Below are 20,199 nucleotides of genomic sequence, written 5' to 3' on the forward strand. Positions count from 1 at the left end.
CCCCCCCCCCCCCCCCCCCCCCCGCCACACACAGACTCAAACTGCAGCTCTAATGTAAGGGCACAAAATGGGGAAATTCTTCTATACCACCTGGGGAGGGGACAAAGATAAAACACCCAGTAAAGACTAAGAGTTAGTCCAAATACAGGTAGGCTAATGGATGGTAGAAGATGCATGTGGGTGCTTCTCCTACCACAATCTCCCTTTGCCAGGGTCATGACAGAGACACAGATTATAGCAATGGTGGAGACATCCTGGCTCTAGACTTTGAGAGACTCTGGGATCCAGAAGATGACTACCCTCACATCAATTCCTTCTCTGTTCACTGGGAATTTGGCGAGGGACCCAGCCATATTTTTGTGCCAGGTGACGAAGCAAGGAATCTTAAGACTCCATGTACAGTTTAGAAATTATTAAAGTGACCTGAAATTATACCACTGATCACTTGCAAAGCAGTTTACATACATACATACATACACACAGAGAGATATTCATATCTTTAGAAAAATAAGAAGAAATACAATTTTATTTTTCACAGTGAAAATTGAGTGTGCGTATTAATTTATATTCTTTTAAATATAATATGTATATAAATATTTTTCCATAGTCCAGACATAGAAGCAATCTTCCTTAAGCTGAGAACCAGGGAAGCAAAGGTAGATGGATCTTCATGAGTTTGAAGGCCAGTCTACACAGTGGCAATGAGGTAAGTTTCCCCTTTGGTCAGAGTAAATGTTTCCCCGAGAATGAGGAAGTGACTGCCGAGCCACTGGCACAGGTCTGGTACTCTTGGAGGTGGAGGTACCCCCAGTTAAAGTTAAGCTGCAGTCGATTCTCTTCACCCAACCCCATCTTCCCTACGATTGTGACGCTTCCTGCCTTCTTCTCCCACAATTCCTTTCAGAGCTGCTGGCAATCCCACAGTCCCTTTTGGTCATCAAGGCTTTTGCGACGCGATTCTCTAACCTTTTCCTGTGGATGAGGCTCCCCTTCTAGAGCTCAGTTTTTGTCCTTGCCTTCTGGCCTCCATGAAATCCCTGGTATCAGGTACTGAGTATGCTGCCTGGCTTAACCAGGCTAAGCCTGCAAACCCCCATTGGGTGTGGTGATGATCCACTGCCTGACTTGGTCCTCCCTGAGTCCTGGGGATGCCTGCCACTATAGGCTGCCGTGACATTTCCTTTTCTCTAACCCATGGGAACAATGTTTTTCATAATAACTCACTCTCCCTTAATATGCCTCTTAGAAAACTGCCAGCCTCTACATCTGGCACCCAACCTGAAGTGCCCTAAATTTAATCACTTTTGAAATCAAATTTGGTATCAGCACTCCTTAGATAAGCAATTCAAAGGGACTTCTAAAAACATTCATGATCCGAATTTTATTCAGGACTTTTACAAATACTGCAAGAGAGCCAAGCACTTCCACTGAGCAGGGAAATTGAAAGAAATTCACCATTGCCTATTTCTCCTTCACTGCTCCAAGCCCTATTTTTTTTCCTGGTCTTCTTGATCCCCACCACTTCCCCCACACAGTGTAGATGTTGTGTTTTAAATTACCATGGATGGATCTGTAAGTTTGCTATAAAATGGGAGCCCGGATCCTGAGCTAGCAGGAGGGGAGACAGCAAAGGAGTAGGCCACCCTGCACCTACTCCTGTTGTTGGTGCCTCTCTCAGCTCCCTCCTACAGTATCCTCTGTCTATAGCCAGGGCTCAAAAATCCCCTCTCTCTAAGCCTTCGTTGTTCTCCTAGTCTCTCCTAGTAGCCTGTCAGGGACCAGGCCTTTGCTTTGGTTCACTAAAATGGGACAGAGCTAAACAGACAGTCCTCAGGAAAGCCACAACTTAGGAGCAACCAATCAGTTGGTACCCCACAGCCTTCTGCTTGCTTAGCAGGCTCCCACAGACCCTTTGCTGGCTCAGCAGGCACCCCTCCAGTCTCCTGATAACTAAAGATAGCTTTCCCTACCCTGATGCTGGAAGGTCCCCCTGTAGTACAATTACATACAAAACAAAACAAAACAGAACAAAAAACAAACAAAAAACCAACCAAACAAACAAACCCAGAGACAGATATTGTGGTTCAACCTGAAAGACAGAAAAGCAAAACATCCAGCCACTGACTCTTACCTCTACCTCAGTCCAAAATGGTGACCCTGCCTCCAGGAATCTCAGAATGAGACTGTGAGTGAGAGGGAGAGCTGTCTCCTCCTGTTTTATAACCCTCTCTAGTTCTGGAATTAAGGGAATGCCCCACTACCACCTGTTTTCTATGGCAAGCTATTGTGGCTACTGGGATTAAAGGTATGTGTCACCACTGCCTGGTCTGTAAGACTGACCAGTATGCTTGCTTTACTGATCTTCAGGCAAACTTTATTTATTAAAATACAAAAGAAATGTCACTACAGTCCCTAACCACAAGAACCTCTCACCAATAAGCCCCACAGACTAATCTTTACCAATCAATCCCAGACTAAGCCTTCCTCCCTGGGATTTCCCTAACTCCACTTAAAAGGAGCTTGTGACTTTCTTGGTGGGGTTGCCCTGTGCCACCCAACATTGGAGTTAATGAAGCACTCTTGGTATTGCAAACGTGACTTTTAGTCTTTACTTGGGGGCTTCTCTCAGCATGTAACAATTGTTGCATTTACCATGAAGCCTCCCAGGAACCCCCCACCATATTGAGCACCTGATAACCCCAGGCGGCTGGTAACTAGACTGGCTTTCTTTTGGTCCGTCACTGTTCTAGACCAAGTTCTGTATTTCTTTCTCTGGGAGGTTCAAGCTAAATGAATCTGGAGACGGGGGTTTTGTCTGACGGACACATTAGAGGCACCCCTGCCTTGTGGGGCTGAGAGATATTCCAGACTCACCTGGGAGAGATAGAAGATCCGTTTTCATTAAACCGGTACAACGCATTCCTTTGGTCCAACAGGGAACACAGTCCCGCCAGTTGCAAAACAGACCTCCCGAGAGAGACAGCCCGTTCTGGTTCTTGGTTTCTTTTTCATGCACCGTACCAGTACATTTCTATCAGTGCTATGTTCACGTCTTTCTGTCCCTTTGTAATGTTACCTCATTTCTTCTCTTAGGAGTGGCTCACTCAAACTCAGCTTCCTCCCTTGAGCCTTATTTTGGACCATTCCAAAGACCTTCAAGCCTGAGTTGGTGACTTCACATTGTCTGGAGGAGGTGAAGCTGCATTGGATAAGGGCATGGTAGGGTAACAGAGAGAGATTTCCTGTTTGCTAAGCTGTGATGGCTGGGTTGTGATGGCTAGCGAAGAGCCAGGCACTGGGCAGAACTTTGAGTGCCTAATCGAGAATCTGAGGTTGATTTTTTTGCAGTGGCTGGGAAAGCTGACAATTGTTTTTGCAGGATACTGACTGTTAGGCAGGCGCTCTGTGCCCACAAGCTGCCCACAAATAGCTGCTGCAGCTGCCCACAAATAGCTGCTGCATTCTCCCCTCACTTCCTTGCTGAGCCAAATTCTTCACTGTGGACCAAGGTCCTGGCTGCCAGTTACTTTCCCTTAACCCTTTCCTGTCCTGACAGTGCCTAGGAAAAATAATGCTTTTGTTTCTACAGAAAGTGTGTGCTTACTGAGACAATGGGGATGTTCTATCGGGAACTCACCAAGGCCAGCTGGCCTGGGTCTGAAAAACCATGGGATAAAACCGGACTCGCTGAACATAGCAGACAATGAGGACTACTGAGAACTCAAGAACAATAACACTGGGTTTTGATCCTACTGCGCGTACTGGCTTTGTGGGAGCCTAGGCAGTTTGGATGCTCACCTAACTAGACCTGGAAGGAGGTGGGTGGTCCTTGGACTTCCCACAGGGCAGGGAACCCTGATTGCTCTTTGGGCTGATGAGGGAGGGGGAGTTGATTGGGAGGAGGAGGGAAGTGGGAGGCGGTGGCGGGGAGGAGGCAGAAATCTTTAATAAACAAATAAATAAATAAATAAAAAATAAAAACTCTAACTGCACAAAAAAAGAAAAGTGTGGTTTTTTTTGTTCGATCAGATCCAACGGGTTATAAATGTTTGTCATCATTTACAGAGGTTGATTACAAATTATCATTTGTTAAGGTAAAAAAAAAAAACCTACTGCTAATCTCAGATGTTTCTTGTTGGTAGAGGTTTTCAATGTAATGATGAAAATCTAGAGTTGGTTTTGTTATGGAATATGTATGCTTCTGTTCTTGTTTAAAGTATTATAGCCATACAATATTCTAGACTACTAAAGAAAACCACAAGAAGAATTTTGATAAAAGTTTTCATGTTATCTAAAAAATAAGAAAAAAAAAGACAGGAGGCTAAAATAACAAATGAAACAGAAAAGAAAAGAGAAGGTTGTCTAAAGTAAAAACTTCTGGCTAAACCAGAGGAGTAATGGTAGAAACCCCAGTAAGTTGTAAAAGGCCAGAAGGGGTATGAGATTTGACCATGTTATGTTGATTCTGGTTGATTTTCTTCATTTAAAGAAGAAAAAAAAGCTAATGATTCTTCACTGCAAAATGTTTGTGTTGGAAACGGGGTCACTCGAGATTGATTCTCAGTTTTGGCTGTCTAAGAAGCAAAAACAAAAGGCTGTTTTTTTTTTTTTTGTTTGTTTGTTTTACAGAACATGACAAGTGACCTTTTCGTTTTATCAGAAACCTATGGAAACTACCTGTTCCAAGGATCGTAGAGTTATTTATCAGAGAAACAAATCTCTGTGAGTCTCTGTAAGGGTGGATTTTACAACATGGTGTTATATCATAGACTCATAATATCTGAGTACACTCTGTAAGCTTTGGATTGATCCTATGCATCAATGTCTTCATTGTAGTCGCTGCAAGCTTTGGGGTGATCCCATGACCCGAAATCATCACTGTAGTCCCTACACTGAGAATTTTCACTTAACATTAAATCCTCTTCTGAGGTGTTTGCAAACCTCATAGACAATAAAAATACCTGCTATTGCTGAAGAACTTTGTGGGCTTGCTATTTATTCTAAGTGTTTTTTACATGCTACCTTATTTAACTCTAAATGAGGTATTGCCATCATCCTCAGTTTGTAAAAATCATTGCTTCAGAGATTAGTTGTCTGTGTAAATTCATGGGTATAGTAAAAAGGACATTCATTTCATGTTCTATAACCTTGCACCAAATACGTTTTTCAAAGTTTTAACCTGTGGTGAAATTTCACTTGTTTCCACAGCTGCTTCAGACACCTGTTTGTTATTGCTAGTCTCACTAACCAGGAGCTTGGCATTTTCAATAATTTCCTAACTCAAAGCTGTATGGCACCTGGCAATTAGAAGACTGATGGATAACACAAGTTCCAGCAATACCGTAGTAATATAAAAACAGGCATATACCTCAGTGTTCTCACCTCTTCCATCTGCATATTAGAGGACAGATGTTGGGGCGTAGATAGATTTCTTTCAGCAAACCCATGCTCAGACAAATAGCAGCGATTCCCTTCTGCTTTCTCCTCTGCTTCCTCCCACTGGAATTCTGTGTCTTGCTTCATTATCGAGAGTCCAGTAGACCAACACCCATGCTGTGTTTCAAAGAATAAGCTATTCTTGCTTCTGATATTCCTATTGATGAAACACAGCCAGCTAGAGGTTGCAGAAGAGTTCTACATCTGTTTTGACATAAATTCTTGGCACCAAACAGGGCCCCAGTTAGAAAAATGCCAGTGAGTTTAGTGTAAATGATAGGGGACACAACCTTCCTTTTTTTATTATTTATGGACTAACAGTGGACAAACGTAAATAATATGTAATATATGTAATGTGGATATTTCCATCCTCTCCTTCCCCTACCCTCCATCCCCCCCCCCCCAGATGCTGCATGCTTGGAAGCTCACTCACTGACAGAAATGTCCTGGCTGTTTGGGGCCATGTTTGACTGATCTGCATACTGGGTCATTATTAAGAAAAGCCTGCATTTGCATTTTGAAGAATGACCCTTTGTCAGTGGCTTAAATCTCGTACTTAAAGGAGAAATGGATGATTATTCATCTTGTATTAATACCTGCAAGGAAGAAAGAGTCTGATTAGCATGATAGTCAGGGGCATAGATTCAGAAAGCCGTCCGACTGTGCTAGAATCCTAAGATGGCAGGATACAGAGAGTGTGAATAAGGGAGAGCTATATAGTAGTCAGTGGAATAGCTATTGTAGGAAAAACATGCACATCTCTTTGGCTTAACCAGGAGAAATATAGTTCTAACTTGTAGAAGTGAACAGTGGAAAACTGTTATTGGCAAACACGGCTTCTTCAGTCAGTGAAGGACTTGGTGCATACAACCCTGCGTTCTTCAACAGTGTAGCTAACATCATGACAGGTATATTCAAACTTCGATGTCAAGAACATCATAGGCCATGACTGTCAACGGTGCCTATCCTTTCCATTACCATCAGCCAGACTCAAATAGTTGCATTTAATTTAATGACTGCCTAGAAAATAACTACGCAACCAAGAAGAGGGAGAGAATTCTGTGGTCAGCTAGTGTTGTAGGATATTTTGTTTGTGTTCTGACGAAGCTTGAATGGAGATCAGAGGACGGAGATAGCCACTAGCTAACCACAGAAGCCAAGCAGTGTCGACACGCACATTTAATCCCAACATGGGAGGAGGAAGCAGGAAGATCAGGAGTTTAAGGCCATTCTGGGTTATGGGAGATTGAACCAGTCTAAAAGAGAAAGCCAGGCAGTTGTGACTTACACTTTTGATACCAGCTCTTGGAATTTCATGCCTTTGATCCCAGAATGGGAGACACATGCTTTTAATCTAAGTACTATAGAGGTGGAGGCAAGAATATAAGGTGGATAGAGACAGAATCTTCCCCATTCAGCCTGAGGATACATGGAGACAAGATCTCCCCATTCAGTCTCAGGATACATAGAGACAGAATTGCCTCCATTTGGACTGAGAATTTTATAGAGGGAAGAAGTGGCTGGCTTTCTGCTTCTCTGATCTTTCAGCGTTCACCCTCCATATCTGATCAGGGTTTTTATTGTTAAGACTAATTAGGGTCACACTTCAAGCTAGCCTCTGTCTGAACTGAGGCTTGTGCAAAATGAGAGTTAGATAGGCAGGAACACACAAATGTGGCTAAGAGTCAGAATAAACAGAAAGTGCTTTTCAAATCTTTCCTGACATTTTGCTATGTCAGAGTTGAGTGAAGCTCATACCAAATGCCTGCAAAATCTCCTAGGTCTGAATTCATCTTATATTTGTCTGGCTTATCATATTCCCCTCCCTTCATCATGCTCCACCAGTCTACCGTATTCATGCAGAATAAATTGTTTTGGTACATATCTCCAGTTCAGTGTATATTATCATTAATTAGAGTTTAAAATTTATAACTGTTTCTTTTTATGTAGTTATTACATTATATCCATGGCATAAACTTTGAGTATAATGCTGGGTGATTTTTGATAGATGAATGCTTATGGCTGGATGAATGAACAGAAGATCACCACAGTCTCAGAAGGTTTCTTCTTGGCTTTTGCCAGCCACCACAACTCTCCTGCCAAATCCTCTCCACTCAATATAATCCCTACACCAATTATTTTCCATCAGAATTACATTTACCTGTTTTAGGACTCAGTGCACATGGTGAACCTTGCGTGGCTTTTTGTAGGAAGCTTCTTCGGTTTAAAATAACATTTTTGGAGATATATTCAGGATCTGTCTATCAGCTATACAATCTTTTAATTGATAATTGGCATTCCAGTCCAGGAGTATGAGAGGCCTTCATCTTTTAAAGGAGCTATTATTGAGAAATGGTCATCAATTGTCTTTTTAAAAATCCCTGTTAAGGACATCTATCTGACTGTATTTGTTTAGAATAATTAACTAGAGATAAAGTTACTGAACCAAAAGTAAGAGTAAATTTAGTTTTATAGAAACAATACATCTAGGAGCAACTGAGATGGCTGAACAGTTAAAAGCATAAACTATTCTTGCAGAAGACCTAAGACAAGTTCCCATTGTGGGATTCTACTTTGTATGCTGTGAATACCATTTGTTGGGAGCAGTGAGACCTCAGATCCTGAATTTCTTGTAATTCCCTGATCTGAGTACCTACAGCTGCTCTGAGCATGAGACCTTCAGGAATTCCTGATGGCAAGAGAGTGGTTTCTGGTGGGTTTGGCTGGGGCATGGCTATCTCTATATAATCTGCCCCCGAACACAATAAAGGGGCATTCTTGGGGAATTCAAGATGACCCGTGTCGCTGTCTCTCTCTCTCTCTCTCTGTGTGTGTGTGTGTGTGTGTGTGTGTGTGTGTGTGTGTGTGTGTGTGTGTATTTTAACCTTCAGCCCCTTGTCCTAAGCTCGGGAACTGGGTACCAGCGCACAGAGTGCAAACACGGGGGTGTGGTGCATGGCAATTGTAGGTCCCCACCAAGATTTTGGCACCATTGGTTAATAAAGAATTTGCTTTGGGCCTATTGCAGCACAGAATAGGGCAAGATGAGAATTCCAAGCAGATAGAGGAGGAAAGAAAGCAGAGTCAGTGAGACACCATGTAGCCGCCAGAGGAGAAAGGTGACCATGCACCAGTACTGGTAAACCATGAGCCTTGTGGCAAAATATAAAATAATAGAAATGGGTTGATTTAAGATGTAAGAGTTAGCTAGAAATATACTTAAGCTATTGGCCAAACAGTACTATAATTAATATAGTTTCTGTGTCATTCTTTCAGGTCTGGGTGGCTGGGATACAAACAAGCAGTCTCTCTCTACATTCCCAGTGTTAAAACTTCCTGTAAATCCAACTCCAGGGGATCTGATATCCTCCTCTAGCCTCCAAAGGCACTTGAACTCAAATGCATATACTAAAACTTTTTGAAAAAGGATGAATAAACTGTGTCAAACTAGCAAGTCTTTGGTGACTTCCATAAAATTCATGAAACTCTTGTACTAGCAGACATATCTTTGCAAATCAGTTGTTGTTGGAGCTTGCATAGTTCACAGCTGCATGAGATTGCTCATTGCTTTTCTCCTCTGGTATCATGTATAGAATCTTTAAGTACCATAAAAGCTATCCAATAAGAGATAGGCCCTCCAGATTAGTATCAGTTTGATTTTTTCATGTTCTATGACTTAAATATGAGTTATCTATAGTATCAGGGTCTAATTGTGAAGTTGTGGAGGGTAACAAAGGACACTGGCAATATGCTGTGATGTTTTTGTATCAATGGAACCTCACTGGCAAACAATTCCTGGCACCGGGCTTTTTATTTCTAGCCTAATGTAAGGCCCATTCCACAAGATGGAACTCATCCCTGGCATTATCTTGGCCAAGAACCTGTTGCTAGATAGATTACAGGTCCTAGGGCAGGACCTACTTTTATTGTTCTCCTAAATGGACATAAAATTATACCAACTCACAATAGCTTATCACTGTACCCATAGATGTGTAAATCTCCCAGCTCTCACCAGAGAAATTTCTGGAAGTGAATGGTGATTAACACAGAGACCAACAATTGGTCAACACGTAGAAAATAAGAGACTGTGGAGTGCTCATTCCTATGTGTCACACCTGAACACATTCCCTTCTCCCAAGGCTTAGGGATAATCACAGAAAAGGGGGAAGAATGATTGTAAGAGCCAGACTTGCTGGATGACTATGGAAAACATGTTTTTTTATAAGCAACAGGTGGTTGCACGTATGAACTCACAGTGGCTGTAACAGCATGCATTTTCAGGTAGCCAAAGACCTCTACAATTTCAAGGTCGCCAAAATCTCATGATAGACGGGAAAGGTGGGCATGAAGCTATACCTTTAGCTGAGAAGCTATTGGCAACTGAAGGCTGATGAGAGGGTGTGTCAGTTATGTTCCATGGGATGGCCCTAAACCTAAGAATATATGGCCAGGGGCTGGAGAGATGGCTCAGCCGTTAAAGGCTAGGCTCACAACCATAAATATAAAGAATATATGGCCAGTGCTAAGTGTTCTTGGTAGTTTTTAAAAGGATACTAAGTTGGGTGGGTGGGAAAGAAGGGGTAGATGTGGGAGAAGCTGGGAGAAGGGTTGATTATGATCAAAAGTCACTGTGTGAAATTCTCAAATAATTCAAAAAAATTTTAAAAAATTTATCTAAGGGAGTGGAGAAACAACTCAGATGGTACAGTTCTTGCCTTGTCATTTGGCCTCTACAACATACAAGCACAGCTGTACATATATACACATGTGCACACAAATACCCCTCAAATAATTAAAAACTATATAAATGATCTTTTTCAAAACAAAGGAAGAGCTATATGCAAAAGAATGTCTGTGAATTTAGTAATTTTCTTCACTGGACAAATAGTAAATATCAACCCCTGACCAAACCAACAGTAAGCCGTTAGCTCTTGTATTTCTAAATCTTCATAGGAAATTCTGAACTGCGGTTGGTATTAGCATCCATGGCTCGAAGTCTTAACAATCTTATTATAAAGGAGAGATTTACCTAGAAAATGAGAATTATAATTATTTCCCAGGATTATTTATAAAGAAATGGCAGGCTAAATTGTATCAAAAGGATTTGTAAACAAAGCTCCTTTCAAATATTAATTACTATCAGGCCAGTAATGATTGCAAAGTAGCAACCAAGGAGTACTCCTGAATCAAAAGTTAAAATGTTTCTTTGGAATTTGTTTCAAAGGCCTATCTGTCTAGGGCCAATTGCCTTTCAGAAGGAAACTGTGTAAGCTGTGTGCCTAAGGGAAGAAGTAAGTTCAGAAACTGATTTCAAAATACTGAGCTAAGTCTGACAATGTCAGGCTAAATCTGTCCATCAGATATTTGATGAATGTTCAGTCAAAATTTACACAGATTATATGAGGTAAAATTCAAAGGGTTTTCAGTAAATTCAAGGCTTTCATTCTTGGGGACAAAACACTTCTTAAGCCTAGACCTGGATGGAGGTGGGTGGTCCTTGGACTTCCCACAGGGCAGGGAACCCTGATTGCTCTTTGGGCTGACTAGGAAGGGGGACTTGATTGGGGGAGGGGGAGGGAAATGGGAGGCGGCGGTGGGGGATGAGACAGTAATCTTAAATAAATAAATAAAAAAAATAACATCATCATCCATGGAATGTCAGTCTTCTTCTTCTTCTTCTTCTTCTTCTTCTTCTTCTTCTTCTTCTTCTTCTTCTTCTTCTTCTTCTTCTTCTTCTTCTTTTTCTTCCTCTTCTTCTTTTTGAGAAAATCTTTGGAGAAATATGCTCACTCTTAAAGGCTCAAGTCCACTAAACGATACAAATGATTGTGTGGTAAAATTTTTTTTCTAAATTATTTTTCTTTCAATGTTTCTCTACGTTGTAGAATACTTAGACCAAGGCCAGTTTTGCCAGAAACAATTTTATACTGGGGTAGGTCTTTTTCACTAACTCTTTTGCCAATTCAGCATGCCATACTCATTCTGGATGAAATTCTATTAAATTTCATCACTTTATTGTCTTTGTGTGAAGAATACTACACAATGTTTGGATACCTTGATGTATATAGATGTACTGAAGTGATTTCTCTAATCAAGCATATCCATCATCTTTTTTGGTCACTTCCTTTCTGTCCTTCCCCTCTCTCTTTTATGACTCTTCATTTCTTTTCCTTTTCTTTCCGTCTTCAGTATACAATGTGAAACTATGCGCTCATGTTGCATATTACCATGAGATTTATTCTTTTGTGACTTTGACCTTCATTTTACCTTGCATCTTAAGCTCCATGGAAGGGAAACCTTCAGCTCATTTACCTGGAAAAACAATGGTGAGACACATAACATTCCATAAGACAGGGGATTTGCCAAGAAGGGAAGTGTGAGAAAACCATGCTGTGATCCTTCCAGAGGGCATCATGGGTAACTACTAAAAACACCAAGGTACTAAAATTGCTATTTCTGGTCTTCTGAATAATATCTATGGTGAAGTCTAGCAGCACCCCCAAAGTCTTGGCTCTTCAGAGCAGATTCAATTCTTGAGAGTCACGGTATTTTACTTTGTAGTAAGTATTCTTTTGTTATTTTATCCTATCGTGCCTATTAATTTAGCATATTCTATCTTCCCCCAGAACACAGCACACTGTAGGAATTATAATCCTTTTCTGGACTTTGCAAATCTCCAGGACTGTTATAGTGATCCTTCATTTTAAGCATTTTGAGACAGAGTGCTCTCTCTCAGACTCTTTTATAGCACCCTGTCTGTAATTATACATGGTGTCCCAATGAGATTCTACTCAGTGTTTTACAAAAGGAAGGGTCTAATAGGCCACTCACTAATCCATTTTTCACCAATGAGATTCTACTCAGTGTTTTACAAAAGGAAAGGTCTAATAGGCCACTTTTTCACCAAAGATGAGCCAAAAGCTGGAGCGGGCTGCTTCTTAACCACTAGGATTGATGTGCAGGCCTAGAAGTAACGTCCACGTGTTCCCAGAAGTCTTCGGCTACAACCATGTATCCCTTTCTCTGTTCTCTGTACCTCAGGTTGCAGGGTCCTGATCCTCTTGCTGTCCTTTGTGTCTTCTTCCCTTTCTTGCTATCCTTTGTGTCTTCCTCCCTTTGTACCCTCTTACCTCTCTGGGGCATGCCAGCCTCGCAGGTCTTCAGATAGCTCCCCAGTCTCTACCTATAATTCTGATCTTTTCTCTACCTTTCTATTTCAGCCCAAGGACCTCCACTTCAGTGTATTCTGCCCTCAGCTTCTCTCCTGTCTGGTTTTCTGCTGTCCTGCTTACTATGCTATTTAGGGCTTGACGTCTTCCACTGTACGGCAGTTTTGTGGTTGAGTCACCGATACAGCAACTTAAAACTTCATCTTTCACCCTTTCTTAATCCAGACTCTAATCTCTTAGGTATAATCTACTTAAATCTCTCTACTCATCTTCTACAAAGGTTCTACAGCAGCTTCCTGTTTCCACCAAGAGTCAAATTCTGAACCTGTTTTAGAAACTGGTATCTGTCACATGAATTTCACACGGTCTTCAATTAATCACGAGCGAATCCTTATGAGGTATATACTCTACCTGTCCACTGAGGAGGCTGACAGCCCATAGAAGGTAAGCATATCAACCATGTTTATGCACGCACGAGAGCCTCTGCTGCATCAGCAACACGGGCTGCAATACACAACCCTGGTGGGCCTTCTATGGTACCTTTATCTGAATCCCCATGATCTTCCTCATTCTTATGGTTTCCACCCTCTCCCCAACCTTTCTGGGAGCTAAACACTACTTATGCAATTAGTAATACAATGCTACCCTCTGACCTTTCTACAGGTCCTGCTCTTACATTTCATAGAGCGCAGTATATAAATTTGGACGAACTTTTGCTGCATTGTTTTTGTGTATATGTGTGTGTTGTGTTTTTTGTTGTAGTCTTCTTTCTTTGTTTAATATGGCTTCCCTATATAATACAGGCTGGTCTTGAGCTCACTTTGCATTTTATGCTGATATCACACAGAATTTGCCAGCATCAGACTCCTTATCTCTGGGGTTACAGGATGTATGCTGCACTCAACACTCATGACAATTCTCTTAAAGATCCTTTCACATTCTAGCTTCTGTTGGCCAGTTCAGATTTGACCTAATCTAGTGCTAAATCCTGCAAAAGGGGCTTGGATCCCTGAACAAGAGGCAGCAAGGAATGAAGAAAGGACAGACACACAGACAAATGTATAGAAAAGCTGGGAACAGTGCTGCTTTATGCTGTGATAGAGCTGAGCTGTACTTTCCTACGGACCAGAACCCCAGAATGTTTATAAGGTACAGTATACTGGGAGGGGGCTTGTCTAGGTAAGAGATCTCTGCAGGTACAGTCTCAGGTTGTGATCAACAGGGAGCAAGAAGCTACAATTGGTTGTGTTTTCCACACATTGACCAATCGCTCACATGCAGACTCTTGGAGAAGTTTTTTACATTCCTAAGCTTCATCTGGGAAAAGCTTTGCCACCCCCATGCAGCTGAGGCATTGGAGTCCTTGGCATGGCCCTGCCCCTGTCAACAACACATAATTCATTCGGGAATTTATTCACTTGGGTCTTGTTCTGTTTCCCTAGTTCAGTACTTAAAGTGGAACAGATATGACTTCTTTTCTTATCTTAATCCTAATTAGAATCCTCTTGGGAACCAAACCCACCAATCACGTCTCCTGAGTATCTCAGTCTGACACAGGCCCAAGACTGCTCTTACTGCCTTCTTCCTTCTTTCTGACTGTGCTCAACCCTGCCCTCAGCTGAAGAAAGTCCCAGTCACCCATGTCTTTCCACTGCTGTGGTTCTTTGCTGTCTTGCACACAGATGGAAGCAATGTCTATCCTCAGCAGTTCGGGATAAATGTCCATACTAAAGAACATTTGTTTGGTTCATGGTTTTCAAGTCCTGCTAAGCAGTCCACGGAGAAGCATCTGATACCAATGACAGGCCTACTGAGTTCACAGCAAAGACCAACATTCTTTGATTCTCCAAAGCTTATGCATAATAAAGTAATTATTCATGATGTCTTTGGTTTCTTTTGTTAATTCTTCAAAGAACTCATAAATTACCATCTGGCGCAGAATTTGACACATAATAGGTATTCAGTACATGCCAATTATTTTCCTGTCTCCTTATTTCAGTAGGCATGAATTATGTAACCTTAACTTGCTTAAATAAATATATCAACCTGATTTATAACACCTATATTTTTTCTTGTTCTGAATGTTTATGGCTTCTTTAAGCCAAAGGTTTGCTAGTTTACACTTGACCTTCAATTATCCATTTAATATTCTTTCTTTGGTATTTTGATATTAAATTCATTAGTTAGTCTACATATTTCTCAAACTTCTATACTATTATATTTTCTGCCACCCACTCTTTTTCTACTTTTAGCCCTCATCCTTGATTCTTCTTCTTTTTTGCTTTAATTTTTCTCCACCAAGCAGTAAAGTAGACCTTGAGATATCTGATTTGATGTTTTATAATATTATAATTTATTAATATTACTTTGGATGAGCATTATGGGTTGACCTTGGAATTATCTACAATTTAATTTTTTTTGTCATGTTGTAACAACCTAGATAGAAAGGGCTGGAGAGAACGTCAAAGCCTAACTACCGTGGATATGAACAGCTCACTTGCTGCACTCTGCATATGAAACAGCCAAGACAGATCAAGGCCCCCTCCAAACTTAGAGTGCTTAGTGGCAGTGTCACATTTTGGGTAACTGGGGCAACACAAGTGATGTTTAGCTGTGACAATTTAAAAAGCATATAGTGTTTTTGACACCTGCACCCTTTCTATATAGACTCTTGAGCCGGCAGGAATAAGCCTAAGTAATTTTGAATGTGGTGAGTTTATTTAGTAAGTGCACTTCTTAAGCTCTTAGTCACAGCAGCTAATGTGTTTAGCCATTGGAGAGACTCAAAAGAGACCACCCGTTCTCTCAACAACCTGGCGTTGAAAAGTTCAAGTTCCCTAAGCTCACTTGGGCTCAGTTGGCTCCTGGCAGTTTCTTCCCATAATTGAGAGGATTTTAAATGAAACAGTGGAAGCTTTTTCCCTTGAAGAATAAAGAAAAGATTTCACAAGACACACCAGCCCCGGCTGTCCTGTATTTCCTCATGTTTCATCTCTTCAGGCTTCCTTCTTTCTTTATTGTTGTGCAACAAGAGAGGCAATGACGGACTTAAAGGGAGCTGTCCAGAGCAGCAAACTCTTCCCAGATCCTGGAATGATACCAAACTCTCAGATCCACAAAACCTAACTCCAATCACAACCTCCATTTTCCAAAGGTTGAGAAAGGCAGAAAAGGGATTGGAACACTCACAGCATGTAACGGGCGTAAGCGAATGCAGACAGATTGTCAAAATATAGACAGCTTTAATGGAGGAATAGACTTACAGAACCACCGTTCCCGCGGAGACCAGGAAAGCAGAAGCAAGCGCTGGGAGCACGCTTGCCAAATTTATAGGAAAACTTTAGCCTGAGGCGAACACGCCCCCTAAGGGGTGGGACTTATCCCTACAACAGCACACAGAGGAAAACAAGGTATTCAATTCAGTTCTTGCTGATTCTAACAAATGATTGGAAAGCAGTCACAGAAAACCTTTGTCCTCTTGGTGGTAAAAATCTACTTATCATATTTGGTGGTAAACATCGACACAACATGTTCAGGAAGATCCCAGTTGTAAGCATGGCAGCTCAAATGGAAAGGTATCCTGGCAGTCAAAACTGAGGAATACCACAAAATCACTGTAAGCATAGAGCTCTACTCCCAGGAAAGGTTTGCCCAAAGCAAGTGTAACAACTTTGCTCAGGCAGGGGAGGATTTCCTAAGCAACCTTGTTACAATTCTGCTCAGGTCCCCTGAAGTGTAACAACTTTGCTCTAATGGGGAAGTATCTGTATCAAAAGTGTTACAGTTCTGTTGAGCTCAGGCTCTGGTGAGAATTGTTACAACTGGACTTTGCTCAGGTGAAAATGTCACACCACACAACAAACCTCCCTGAAGAGATTTAGTGGGAAAAAAAGAATCCAGGTGCGTGGTTTTCTTTAGGGTAAGAAGCAGCAGCAAACTGAATAGGATACAGAGTTTATATAGGGCTTCTTGAAGCAGTGTGTGTGTGTGTGTGTGTGTGTGTGTGTGTGTATGGGGGGTGATTTCCAAGATGGATTCAGATTGTTGGTATTTTTGGCCTGATTCTGAAGCATTCTCAGTAATTGGTGAATTTTGTGCTCAGGGATTGGTGGGATTCTGCATCCTGACTCCAAGGCAAATTTAGGGATTGCTGGGGTTTCAAGTCCTGGTACTGAGGTCAAGAGTCAGGGTGTCTTTTCTTGGCCCTTTTCACCTCACACAAGTATTTCTGATAGATAGCGAGACACAAAGGGCCCACGGAAGAACAGATACTGCCTGTCCTGGTGGGAAAGGCCACTAAGGAAAAAGCCGCCACGAACTTTTAATCCACATGTCTCTACAGATGCAGACAACCTGTTAGCCTGAAGGCTTTTGTATGGCTAGAGATGATACAGTGAAGGTAGAGGGAATGTCTTTGTCTTTTCTCCAGTGGTGAAGCCTCTCAGGGCACAATGATTGGAAAAAAAAAATCTATTGTTTATGAAGACCAAAAAAGGAGAGGAGGCACAATGGAAAAATGTGTGCTGTGCCAAGTTGCTACATGGTGACAAGAGACAAAAGACAGAATTGGCAGGAGGCAGCCACTGCTAATGTCTGGGCCTGGACTGTACTGTGAGGAAACCTAATGCAAGGAGGAGCTCAATCATTTCCTTCTCACATCTGACAACCCCTGGAATAGTCACAGTCTGTATTGAACCAAAGATCTAGAAGCAGCATACAGACTAGAGAAATACCTTCTCTGAAACATGAACTGTCTGGCTAGAAGAACAGACAAGAGGGAGAGTCAGTACCCATTGGACAAGAAAATCTACAAGAACTGATTTTAGAGTCTGTGGGCAATTCTTTTGCTGGCACTAGATGTAGATGAAGCTTCTCCAAACACCTCAAATGCCAAAACAGCTCTATCTAAACAAAATGGCATTGGCAGTTTTGGTAGACGTGAACAAAAGGAAAACAAACAACAACAACCAAAAAGCAAAATAAAGCAGAAGAAACTGAACAAAGAAGAAGTTCAGTTGCTAGCGGATCTTTCCAGGCAGTGATGGGTCACCAATAATATTTACTGTTTCTGACAAGGGACTGCAATAAGCACTTGACCACAGGAGAGGAGAGTCAACCAGAATGTTCCAACATTCTAAGCCCAACTCTGGAGAACTCCATAGACAGTGGCTTACGCACTTGGTTTGTTCGGTGTTCCAGGAACTTTGCTCCACCAGGACCATGTTTGGGATGGTGTAAATAACACAGACAGAGTCTGTGAGGTGCCTAGAATTGGAGCAAAGTCCTGATTCTGTCAGCAATCCCTTCATAGCTTGACTATCCAGTGCAGCAACTTGATTATCAAGTGTACCGATACTTTAAGGCCAGCCTAGGCTATATAGCACCGCCCTATAAAAAGCAAATGAGAAGGAGTCGGAAAGTTGAGAGGACCACACAACACAAACTACACATTGTACTTATATGATGATCATATAAGTGATTCCTCTAAATCTTCCCTTACAAAATTTCAGAAAATGAGGAATTACAGTTAATAAAACTTCTTTTCACCTTATATTGATAAGAATTCAGTATAAGTACCCCAGTCTGGCCTTACAACCTCAAGGTTCCCAATGCAATATTCTAATTGCCAGGATCACATGTAGTGGCCTAAGACCTGACTAAACAGATGTCTAAAAACGTAGCTGGAATGACTTGAAATGCCTCTTCAAGACAAAGGTTGGTATTCAGAATAGTTATAAACAAGTTAATTTATATTATTGTCTTTACTGACTCATAAGTGATAAGCATAAGGATTCTATTAGGTTAATGCTAATATTTACCAAAACTCTCCATGAACAAGAAAAATGCATTTTCAATTTTATCAACTTAGAATATATATATTTCAATAATTTTCTTATATTTTCAGTAATGTAAAGAGTAAATTTTCTTCCAAATATTTGAGTATAAGAAATTTCCTTTTATTTTAAAGAAGTAAGTAGGAAAAGCTACAGAGGGATGAGTCCATTCTAGAAAATTAACACCAAAGAAACACAAAGCACATCAGCAGTTGCCCTGAAATCAGGATGGGATTGTTTTGACTAAAATAAGACAATAGAAGAAGACAAGGAACGTTAAAAGGCAATCCCATACTAGCTCAGAATGGAGTATATAAAAGGGTTACTTATTTAGGGGTAGACTCATAGATCACAGTCCTCTGCAAGAACGGGGAAACAGGAACTGAATCCAGCAGCAGAAGAGATAGGAGCCTGCTCTTTACATCTGCATTTATAGTATAAGAGGCCATGCCCAAGTGGGTGGGTAACTAAAAGGCTACTGGCGGTAGGAATTCCTACAGCAAGAAATTGTTTTGGGTAGACAAATCTACTTTATACCTCAGAGGTACTGTGATGGAGGTGATACAACTGTATGTTTTTATCAAAACTCAAGGGATATAGTGGAAATTGATGAATTTTACTGAAGCTAAACCCTGGTATTTATTACCTAAGTCTCACCTTGCTTCTTTTATAAACACTAATAGGCATGACTCACAGACTTAAGGCAAATGATCCACGGAGCTTGTCAGAGAAAATACAGAATGTTTTTTTTTTCAATAAGAAAGTAGACAAATATCACTTCTAGTCAACTAAAATGCACAAATGTTAGAACAAGTAACAGATATTCTGGACTCCATAAAAATCTAAACTTCTCTTGCAACATTAAAATGAGTAGCACACAAGCTGCTTACTGTGACAACATAGTTACAGAATGTCTATTTGATAGAGAATTTATGCCAGGCATATGAAAATAACATCTATATGTTAAGAAGGCACAGCCAAATAAAATGGTTATCAAAGAACACAACCCAATAAGATGGTTATCAAAGGACTCAAGAAGGAGTCCTGAAATATTATTTCATGAAGCGATATCACAACAATCTGACAAGCAATCAAAAAGCATACACTGTGAATGCCAGCAACAAGGTGGAGTGATCTGGGAGTAACAAGTTTATGGGATAGAAATTAGAAAATGTTTTCCTGGGGGTGGAGAAAAGAGACCAAAAGAGATGGGCTTCTGAGGAAAGATGCTATCTCTGGTTTCATAGTGTGAAGTACAGTCCATATTATTTTTTAAGATAGAATGAATACACGTGTGAATACACGTGTTTATACAGGTGCCTGCCTGGGGAAGGAGAGACACAGTCTGCTGTCACAGTCTGCATGCAGTACCATCCCTCATACAGAATGGCAGGTGACGCTCTTAACACCTGACAGCGGAGGGCTTTTAGCTGATAGAATGCTGTGTGCTAACTGGCAAATTGCTAGTAGGAATCTGTCATTGGAATCTGAAAGCAGCCCCCTTTAATCAATATAAGGGGTCGTGTCTGAACCCGCCATCAGTTATGAGAGGATCTCACTCGAGAATCTGCCTGCAGGCTCTTTACCAACTCTTTACAGTAAAAGCCTGCTCTCAGACTCTCTAGAAACTTTTCCAGTTTCAAGTGAAATTAAATATTCTTGGAACTGAAAACAGGAGACAAACCGATCACCTATTCCAGGTGCTTCTGCTCTGCGAGAGTGGGAACACGATGTTTATGCTGCCTGAAGTGAATGTGAAA

Source organism: Alexandromys fortis, unplaced genomic scaffold, assembly GCF_014885135.2.
Source record: "Alexandromys fortis isolate MF-2015 unplaced genomic scaffold, M_Fortis_MF-2015_v1.1 scaffold_18, whole genome shotgun sequence".
Classification (NCBI taxonomy): Eukaryota; Metazoa; Chordata; class Mammalia; order Rodentia; family Cricetidae; genus Alexandromys; species Alexandromys fortis.